Genomic DNA, 12,088 nt, shown 5'->3' with positions numbered 1-12,088 from the left:
ATTGATGTAAAATTGATGTAAAATTGATGTAGAATTGATGTAAAATTGATGTAAAATTGATGTAAATTTGATGTAAAGTTGATGTAACATTTATGTAAACTTGGTGTAAACTGGATGTAAACTTGATGTAAACAGATGAAATAATTTAAATTAGATAATGATGTGCTACAGTATTCAAATGTAATTGTTAGAACACAGAAAACACGTGAAACAATTATATAGTGAATTTCAAAAAGTTAAATTACTAAACGTTTAAGTTAAAAAAGTAACAGTTGTAGCAAGTAATAAAGGTATAATTATCAAAACGAATGAATCTAAATATATAGAACAAATAAAAAAAAATGACAATGCTAAACTACTTTAATCTAGTACTTACAAGTCTTGTATACGTCGAGCAAATATTTCAAAAGAACATAATTCTGAAAACAGTTAGAAAGATGGAATTTGATAAACAATTTTATGAACACACATATATCACCTTTTAAAAACTCAGCAAATGTTTGACACTTCTTTATGGTAAAAAGCCTTCCTTTAATAACGATATAAATTATGTACCTACAATTCAGTAAACAAATAACAATAACAGTTTGTTAAAAAAAACTTGTGAATAAGATGTCATGTAATACAACTACAAATACCCAGTGGAAAAATTTTTCAAAATAATGCAAACTTGAATTAAATTTGATGCAAATTGAATGTATAATAGATGTAAAACTCATGTGAACTCATGTAAAAATGATGTAAAAATGATGTAAAAATGATGTAAAATTGATGTAGAATTGATGTAGAATTGATGTAGAATTGATGTAGAATTGATGTAAAATTGATGTAAAATTGATGTAAATTTGGTGTAAAATTGATGTTAAGTTGATGTAACATTTATGTAAACTTGATGTAAACTGGATGTAAACTTGATGTAAACAGATGAAATAATTTAAATTAGATAATGATGTGCTACAGTATTCAAATGTAATTGTTAGAACACAGAAAACACGTGAAACAAGTATATAGTGACTTTCAAAAAGTCAAATTACTAAACGTTTAAGTTAAAAAAGTAACAGTTGTAGCAAGTAATAAAGGTATAATTATCAAAACAAATGAATCTAAATACATAGAACAAATAAAAAAAAATGACAATGCTAAACTACTTTAATCTAGTACTTACAAGTCTTGTATACGTCGAGCAAATATTTCAAAAGAACATAATTCTGAAAACAGTTAGAAAGATGGAATTTGATAAACAATTTTATGAACACACATGTCACCTTTTAAAAACTCAGCAAATGTTTGACACATCTCTATGGTAAAAAGCCTTCCTTTAATTACGATATATATTATGTACCTACAATTTAGTAAAGAAATAACAATAACAGTTTGTTAAAAAAAACTTCTGAATAAGATGTCATGTAATACAACTACAAATACCCAGTGCAAAAATTGTCAAAATAATGCAAACTTGAATTAAATTTGATGCAAATTGAATGTATAATAGTATTTGTATAAACTCATGTACAAATGATGTACAAATGATGTACAAATGATTTACAAATGATGAACAAATGATGTACAAATGATGTAAAAATGATGTAAAATTGATGTAAATTTGATGTAAAAATGATGTAAACTTGATGTAAACTTGATGTAAGTTTTTTGTAAGATTGATGTAAACTTGATGTAAGCTTTATGTAAGCTTAAAAAATTTATGAAAGGAATAAAATCTGTGTAACATTTGGAATAGTTAAAACATGTCGAACAAAGGAAATTAGTAGAACAAGTGTAGATAATAAAACATTTGGAACAGGTGAAACACTTGGAACAAAGATAATTAGTGAAAAGGATGACACAAGTTTAGATATTGCAACATAAGAAATAAGTATAACATTTAAAGCAAGTGAAGTATATTTAACAGGTAGAGTTAACTAACCATATGGAACACATGAAATAATATAAATTAGATAATGATGTGCTACAGTATACAAATGTAATTGTTAGAACACAGAAAACACGTGAAACAATTATATAGTGAATTTCAAAAAGTTAAATTACTAAAGGTTTAAGTTAAAAAAGTAACAGTTGTAGCAAGTAATAAAGGTATAATTATTAAAACGAATGAATCTAAATATATAGAACAAATAAAAAAAAATGACAATGCTAAACTACTTTAATCTAGTACTTACAAGTCTTGTATACGTCGAGCAAATATTTCAAAAGAACATAATTCTGAAAACAGTTAGAAAGATGGAATTTGATAAACAATTTTATGAACACACATATATCACCTTTTAAAAACTCAGCAAATGTTTGACTCATCTCTATGGTTAAAAGCCTTCCTTTAATAACGATATAAATTATGTACCTACAATTCAGTAAACAAATAACAATAACAGTTTGTTAAAAAAAACTTGTGAATAAGATGTCATGTAATACAACTACAAATACCCAGTGGAAAAATTTTTCAAAATAATGCAAACTTGAATTAAATTTGATGCAAATTGAATGTATAATAGATGTAAAACTCATGTGAACTCATCTAAAAATGATGTAAAAAATGATGTAAAATTGATGTAGAATTAATGTAGAATTGATGTAGAATTGATATAGAATTGATGTAGAATTGATGTAGAATTGATGTAAAATTGATGTAAAATTGATGTAAAATTGATGTAAAATTGATGTAGAATTGATGTAAAATTGATGTAAAATTGATGTAAATTTGATGTAAAGTTGATGTAACATTTATGTAAACTTGGTGTAAACTGGATGTAAACTTGATGTAAACAGATGAAATAATTTAAATTAGATAATGATGTGCTACAGTATTCAAATGTAATTGTTAGAACACAGAAAACACGTGAAACAATTATATAGTGAATTTCAAAAAGTTAAATTACTAAACGTTTAAGTTAAAAAAGTAACAGTTGTAGCAAGTAATAAAGGTATAATTATCAAAACGAATGAATCTAAATATATAGAACAAATAAAAAAAAATGACAATGCTAAACTACTTTAATCTAGTACTTACAAGTCTTGTATACGTCGAGCAAATATTTCAAAAGAACATAATTCTGAAAACAGTTAGAAAGATGGAATTTGATAAACAATTTTATGAACACACATATATCACCTTTTAAAAACTCAGCAAATGTTTGACACTTCTTTATGGTAAAAAGCCTTCCTTTAATAACGATATAAATTATGTACCTACAATTCAGTAAACAAATAACAATAACAGTTTGTTAAAAAAAACTTGTGAATAAGATGTCATGTAATACAACTACAAATACCCAGTGGAAAAATTTTTCAAAATAATGCAAACTTGAATTAAATTTGATGCAAATTGAATGTATAATAGATGTAAAACTCATGTGAACTCATGTAAAAATGATGTAAAAATGATGTAAAAATGATGTAAAATTGATGTAGAATTGATGTAGAATTGATGTAGAATTGATGTAGAATTGATGTAAAATTGATGTAAAATTGATGTAAATTTGGTGTAAAATTGATGTTAAGTTGATGTAACATTTATGTAAACTTGATGTAAACTGGATGTAAACTTGATGTAAACAGATGAAATAATTTAAATTAGATAATGATGTGCTACAGTATTCAAATGTAATTGTTAGAACACAGAAAACACGTGAAACAAGTATATAGTGACTTTCAAAAAGTCAAATTACTAAACGTTTAAGTTAAAAAAGTAACAGTTGTAGCAAGTAATAAAGGTATAATTATCAAAACAAATGAATCTAAATACATAGAACAAATAAAAAAAAATGACAATGCTAAACTACTTTAATCTAGTACTTACAAGTCTTGTATACGTCGAGCAAATATTTCAAAAGAACATAATTCTGAAAACAGTTAGAAAGATGGAATTTGATAAACAATTTTATGAACACACATGTCACCTTTTAAAAACTCAGCAAATGTTTGACACATCTCTATGGTAAAAAGCCTTCCTTTAATTACGATATATATTATGTACCTACAATTTAGTAAAGAAATAACAATAACAGTTTGTTAAAAAAAACTTCTGAATAAGATGTCATGTAATACAACTACAAATACCCAGTGCAAAAATTGTCAAAATAATGCAAACTTGAATTAAATTTGATGCAAATTGAATGTATAATAGTATTTGTATAAACTCATGTACAAATGATGTACAAATGATGTACAAATGATTTACAAATGATGAACAAATGATGTACAAATGATGTAAAAATGATGTAAAATTGATGTAAGCTTGATGTAAACTTGATGTAAACTTGATGTAAGTTTGATGTAAACTTGATGTAAGCTTTATGTAAACTTGATGTAAGCTTTATGTAAGCTTAAAAGATTTATGAAAGGAATAAAATCTGTGTAACATTTGGAACAGTAGAAACATGTTGAACTAAGGAAATTAGTAGAACAAGTGTAGATAATGAAACATTTGGAACAGATGAAACACTTGGAACAAAGAAAACTAGTGAGAAGGATGACACAAGTTTAGATATTGCAACATAAGAAATAAGTATAACATTTAAAACAAGTAAAATATATTGAACACGTAGAGTTAGCTAACCATATGGAACAGATGAAATAATATAAATTTGATAATGATGTGCTACAGTATACAAATGTAATTGTTAGAACACAGGAAACACGTGGGACAAATAGTTTGTGAATTTAAAAAAGTTAAGTAACTAAAACGTTTAAGAATGTAAAACAATAAGAGTTTTAGGAAGTTACAGTGGTACAATTCATGAAAAAAATGTATAAACATATGGAACAAATGAAAATAATAACAGATGCTAAACTACTTTAACCTAATACTTACAAGTTTTGTATGCGTCGAGCGAATATTTTAAAAGAACAGAGTCCTGAAAACAATTGGGAAAAATAGAATTTGATAAACAATTTTATGAACACACATATATCACCTTTTAAAAACTCAGCAAATGTTTGACACATCTCTATGGTAAAAAGCCCTCCTTTAATAACGATATATATTATGTACCTACAGTTAACTAAACAAATAACAAGAACAGTTTGTTAAAAAAACTTGTGAAACATATGTCATGTAATACAACTACAAAGACCAGTGCAAAAATTTGTCAAAATAAGGCAAACTGGAAGTAAATTTGATGCAAATTGAATGTATAATAGATGTAAAGTTGATGTAAACTAATGTAAAACTAATGTAAAACTCATGTAAAATTGATGTAAAATTGATGTACAATTGATGTACAAATGATGTACAATTGATGTAAAATTGATGTAAAATTAATGTAAAATTAATGTAAAATTAATGTAGAATTGATGTAGAATTGATGTAGAATTGATGTAGAATTGATGTAGAATTGATGTAGAATTGATGTAGAATTGATGTAGAATTGATAAAGAATTGATAAAGAATTGATGTAGAATTGATGTAGAATTGATGTAGAATTGATGTAAAATTGATGTAGAAATGATGTAAGACTGATGTAAAATTGATGTAAAATTGATTTTCAATTGATGTACAATTGATGTACAATTGATGTACAATTGATGTAAAATTGATGTAGAATTGATAAAGAATTGATAAAGAATTGATGTAAAATTGATGTAAAATTGATGTAGAAATGATGTAAAATTAATGTAGAAATGATGTAAAATTGATGTAGAAATGATGTAGAAATGATGTAAAATTGATGTAAACTTGATGTAAGATTGATGTTAGCTTGATGTTAGCTTGATGTAAGCTTTATGAAAGCTCAAAAGATTTATGAAAGCTCAAAAGCTTTATGATGTACAAATGATGTACAATTGATGTAAAATTGATGTAAAATTAATGTAAAATTAATGTAAAATTAATGTAGAATTGATGTAGAATTGATGTAGAATTGATGTAGAATTGATGTAGAATTGATGTAGAATTGATGTAGAATTGATGTAGAATTGATAAAGAATTGATAAAGAATTGATGTAGAATTGATGTAGAATTGATGTAGAATTGATGTAAAATTGATGTAGAAATGATGTAAGACTGATGTAAAATTGATGTAAAATTGATTTTCAATTGATGTACAATTGATGTACAATTGATGTACAATTGATGTAAAATTGATGTAGAATTGATAAAGAATTGATAAAGAATTGATGTAAAATTGATGTAAAATTGATGTAGAAATGATGTAAAATTAATGTAGAAATGATGTAAAATTGATGTAGAAATGATGTAGAAATGATGTAAAATTGATGTAAACTTGATGTAAGATTGATGTTAGCTTGATGTTAGCTTGATGTAAGCTTTATGAAAGCTCAAAAGATTTATGAAAGCTCAAAAGCTTTATGAAAGCTCAAAAGCTTTATGAAAGCTCAAAAGCTTTATGAAAGCTCAAAAGCTTTATGGAAGCTCAAAAGCTTTAGGAAAGCTCAAAAGCTTTAGGAAAGCTCAAAAGCTTTATGAAAGCTAAAAAGCTTTATGAAAGCTCAAAAGCTTTATAAAAGCTCAAAAGCTTTGAAAGCTCAAAAGCTTTGTGAAAGCTCAAAAGCTTTATGAAAGCTTAGAAGCCTTACGAAAGCTTAAAAGACCTATGACAGCTAAAAAGCTTTCAGTAAGCTTCATGTAGAATTAACGTATAATTAATGTAGAATGATTGTTTAACACGTAGGCATCATGTAGGATTTTTGTAGAATTTGTATAAAATTCGTTTAGAATTTAGAATTTATGTGGAATTACTGTAGAATTTATGTAGTATTTATGTATAACTTATTTAGAATTCATGTATAATTAATCTAGAATTCTTGTATAATTTATGTAGAGTTCCTGTAGAACGCATGGAGATCTCGTGTAGAACTGTAAAAATAATATATAGGCTCCATGCATATATGGATAAACTGTATGTCGAATTTATGTGGAATGTATTTGTTTTGTAGGATGACGTATTGTATCCAACTATGGGGCATGGCTTCAGACTCGAACGTCATGAAAGTCCAAAGGGTCCAAAGCCGTACGCTGCGTATGATTGCAAACGCGCCGTGGTACATCAGGAGTGACGCCCTAACAATTGACCTTCATGTTCCCTCAGTCAGGGAGCAGATAAACCGGCACTCCAGTCGGTACAATGAACGTTTAACTGCACACACAAACCACATAGCAGCTTCCTTGGCCCATCCAAGGACTAAAAGAAGACTAAAGCGAAGGCGCCCCGGCGATCTCTGGACAAGAGAACGTCATGTCTCTCGAGTCCTAAAGCAGTAAAATTGTTTTTTGTTCAACTATTGTAAATATTGTTAATCACCTTTTCTGTTATGTATTCACGTTATTATTTATCTTCGTATACAACGTTTTATAGCCATTAGGTTGACTGATCAACGTTAAATAAATGAATATTTTATACTAAAAGGATTAATGTACAATTAATAAAATAACATTTTTTTTCAAAGAATGTATTAATTGGTTTTTTAAAGTGCATGTTAAATACCGAGAGACTTTATTCAGAAAAAAATATAAAAAAAGAAAAATTATTTCCGTCCTGCTTAAAAAAGATGGTTTTTAATGTAGAATTTATAAAAACTTTATGTTAGCTTTAAGCAAAATTTAATAAACTTAATGTAAAATTTGTTTGAAATAATACTAGTTTTGTACGATTAATGTACAGTAAATGGAATATTTACAATTTTTAAGATATTTATTTCAAAAAGATATTTGTGCATTTTTAGAAGGCATGTTAATTACCTACATAGACCCCAATTAAAAATAACAAGTTTAATAGAAATTTTTCTAAAATCTGCGAAAAGTTATAAGTTATGTTAACTTTTGGTTAAACTAATGTGAAATTCTTTTGTTTATGTATTATTCATGTACACCTAATATAGTATTTATACAAACTTTGTCTAAAATTTATTCAATTTTTTCTATATTCAGGCAATATAGATTTATATCAGATGTCTAAAAGTTTAACTTTAAATTTTTACCAAATTCATCCCACGAATTAAGATAACACCTTTAAATATTTTTTTAAATTTCTTAGTATTCATGTACATTTCATATACAAAATGTTTTATTTAAACTACAATCTTTCTCTCAAAAAGATATCATTAATTTGAATATAAAATTGATGAGCTTTAAGTTTAAGTTAATTCATGAAAAATGCATGTAACATTTTTGTAGATATCATGTAGAAACAAGAAGATTTCATGTAGGTAGCATGTAAAATACTACAAGAATGTATGCATAGGGCATGTATACTTTTAGTTGAATACAGACAGCCTTCGTAAAATTTACTAAGAATTGAAAACTTTGTGTCAATTTCTTGAATGTCATGTACAATTTAAAAACAATTCATAACAATTAAAAAATGTCTTACTCATTTTGTGTTAAGTGGATGTAATTTTTACATTAAATGTATCAACATTGTACTTACGTTTGTAAAAACCATAAAAACATTTAATTTAGTAATACAATACGCTACATGCCATTTTAGCATAAATAGCATCTTATTTTAAGATAGTCCACTACATTTTTATAATTTCAACTTGTGCGACAGCTGTACTAGCGACAACTAACGATTAATTTCTTTGCACAAGGCTAAAAAATAATCGCAGGTTAAAAAAAATTTTTTTTAAATAATATTTCTGTACTAAAACTAAAATTATATTTTTAAAATGTTTAAAAAGTCTGAATAAAAGAACAATATCGTGCCACCTCTAAGAGTTCGTTAGACAGGAACAGCAATATGCACGCCGCCATTTTCATAGGACTCGGACGTTGCGATTTGCGTAGTGCTGGCACAAATCGTTAGGACAACAATGCCCATGCCGCCATTTTATTCAGGCTTATACGTCGTAAACGGGCGTTTTGCTGTAATGCGTTAGAAGATAGCAATACGCTCGCCGCTATCTTCTGTACTAAAACTAAAATTATATTTTTGAAATGTTTAAAAAGTCTGAATAAAAGAACAGTACCGTGCCACCTCTATAAGTTCGTTAGACAGGAACAGCAATATGCACGCCGCCATTTTCATAGGACTCGGACGTTGCGATTTGCGTAGTGCTGGCACAAATCGTTAGAAGGACAACAATGCCCATGCCGCCATTTTATTCAGGCTTATACGTCGTAGACGGTCGTTTTGCTGTAATGCGTTAGAAGATAGCAATACGCTCGCCGCTATCTTAACATAAATAGAATCCTAAATTAGAGTGGTCCCCTAACATATTATAATATATTAATTTTTCCCGACTGATGAACTATCACCAACTAACAATTAAAAGCTATGGGCAAGGCTAAACACTTTTCAAAATAAAGAAGTCCGATGAATTAGAAAAAAAATTGTAATGAAATATATAGAAATGCACATTTTTATATATCAGTTAGGTAAAGAAAGCAATTATATTTTAATATGCTGACAAAATGTTATGTTTTGAATTGATATTGAAAATCCTTCTCTTGCAGCCAACGCTATACGAATAAAAAAAACAAGTAATTTTGGACACCGCTAAAAGAATATATCCACATGGTTAAAATAATACACAAATGCATCTTTATTATTTTAGGTGCTCTATAAGAAACAATTTAATTTGATTTTTGGGCTCGGTTAAATTTATAAAAAAAACCTTTATTTTTATTTATATTTTCAAAATTTATTTTTATACTTGGTCTATTTTGTTAATATTTCATTTGTCTTCATAAAATGGCAATGTCGAACCACCCTAGAACAACTCGTTGGAAGAGGACAATAACACTCCCGCCGCCATTTTAACGTAACTCGAACACAGCGATTGCAGAATCGTTAGCACAATTCGTTAGAAAAGGACAATACGCTCGCCCCCATTTTAACAGAACTCGGACGATGCGATTGGTGTATTGATAGCAAAGTTCGTTAGAAGAGGACAACAATACGACCGTCGCTATTTTGACAGAACTCTGACGCTGCGTTTGGTGTATTGCTGGCACAATTCGTTAGAAAAGGACAACAATACGCCCGCCGCCATTTTAACAGAACTCGGACGCTGCGATTGGCGTATTGCTAGCACAATTCGTAAGAAGACAACAATACAACCGCCGCCATTTTAACAGAACTCGGACGCTGCGATTGGCGTATTGCTAGCACAATTCGTAAGAAGACAACAATACGACCGTCGCCATTTTGACAGAATTCTGACGCTGCGATTGTTGTATTGCTGGCACAATTCGTTAGAAGAGGACAACAACACGACCGCCGCCATTTTATCGTAACTCGAACGCTGCGATTGCAGAATCGTTAGCACAATTCGTTAGAAAATAACAATACGCCCGCCGCCATTTTAACAGAACTCGGACGCTGCGATTGGCGCATTGCTAGCACAATTCGTAAGAAGACAACAATACGACCGTCGCCATTTTGACAGAACTCTGACGCTGCGATTGGTGTATTGCTGGCACAATTCGTTAGAAGAGGACAACAACACGACCGCCGCCATTTTATCGTAGCTCGAACGCTGCGATTGCAGAATCGTTAGCACAATTCGTTAGAAAAGAACAATACGCTCGCCCCCATTTTAACAGATCTCGGACGATGCGATTGGTGTATTGATAGCAAAGTTCGTTAGAAGAGGACAACAACACGACCGCCGCCATTTTATCGTAACTCGAACGCTGCGAATGCAGAATCGTTAGCACAATTCGTTAGAAAAGGAACAATACGCCCGCCGCTAATTTAACAGAACTCGGACGCTGCGATTGGCGTATTGCTAGCACAATTCGTTAGAAGAGGACAACAACACGACCGTCGCCATTTTGACAGAACTCTGACGCTGCGATTGGTGTATTGCTGGCACAATTCGTTAGAAGAGGACAACAACACGACCGCCGCCATTTTATCGTAACTCGAACGCTGCGATTGCAGAATCGTTAGCACAATTCGTTAGAAAATAACAATACGCCCGCCGCCATTTTAACAGAACTCGGACGCTGCGATTGGCGCATTGCTAGCACAATTCGTAAGACAACAATACGACCGTCGCCATTTTGACAGAACTCTGACGCTGCGATTGGTGTATTGCTGGCACAATTCGTTAGAAGAGGACAACAACACGACCGCCGCCATTTTAACAGAACTCTGACACTGCGATTGGTGTATTGCTGGCACAATTCGTTAGAAGAGGACAACACGACCGCCGCCATTTTATCGTATCTCGAACGCTGCGATTGCAGAATCGTTAGCACAATTCGTTAGAAAAGAACAATACGCCCGCCGCCATTTTAACAGAACTCGGACGCTGCGATTGGCGTATTGCTAGCACAATTCGTAAGAAGAAGACAACAATACGCCCGACGCCGTTTAAACAGAACTCGGACGCAGCGATTGACGTATTGCTAGAACTCGTTAGAAGGACAACAACACGGACGCAGCGATTGGCGTATTGCTAGAACTCGTTAGAAGGACAACAACACAACAGCCGCCATTTTACCAGAACTCATACGCTGCGATTGGTGTATTTTTGGCACAATTCGTTGGAGAAGGACAGCAATATGCCCGCCGCCATTTTAACAGAACTCGGACGCTGCGATTGCTTCATCGCTAGCACAGTACGTTAGAAGAGGACAACAATACGACCGCCGCCATTTTAACAGAACTTGGAAGCTGTGATTAGAGTATTCTTGGCACAATTCGTTAGAGAAGGACAACAATATGCCCGCCGCCATTTTAACAGAACTCAGACGCTGCGATTGGCGTATTGCTAGGACAATTCGTAAGAAGAGGACAACAATACGCCCGACGCCTTTTAAACAGAACTCGGACGCAGCGATTGGCGTATTGCTAGCACAGTTCGTTAGAAGAGGACAACAATACGACCGCCGCCATTTTAACAGAACTTGGAAGCTGTGATTGGAGCATTGTTAGAACAATTCTTTAGTAGACGACAACAATACCCACGCCGCCAATTTATACATTTTTATCAACTTATATTAGGTTGGTCCTGTAACAAATTATATAATTTAATTTTTTCCGGCAGATGAACTAACACTAACTAAGAATTAATTGCTATGGAAAAGGGTAAAAACTAATGGCAGCACAAATAAAAAAATTTGATGAATTAAAATATCTTTAATAAAAAAATATAGGAATGCAAA

This window comes from Drosophila subpulchrella, chromosome 2L (genome assembly GCF_014743375.2).
Source record: "Drosophila subpulchrella strain 33 F10 #4 breed RU33 chromosome 2L, RU_Dsub_v1.1 Primary Assembly, whole genome shotgun sequence".
Lineage (NCBI taxonomy): Eukaryota > Metazoa > Arthropoda > Insecta > Diptera > Drosophilidae > Drosophila > Drosophila subpulchrella.
This window is presented reverse-complemented; position numbering follows the sequence as displayed.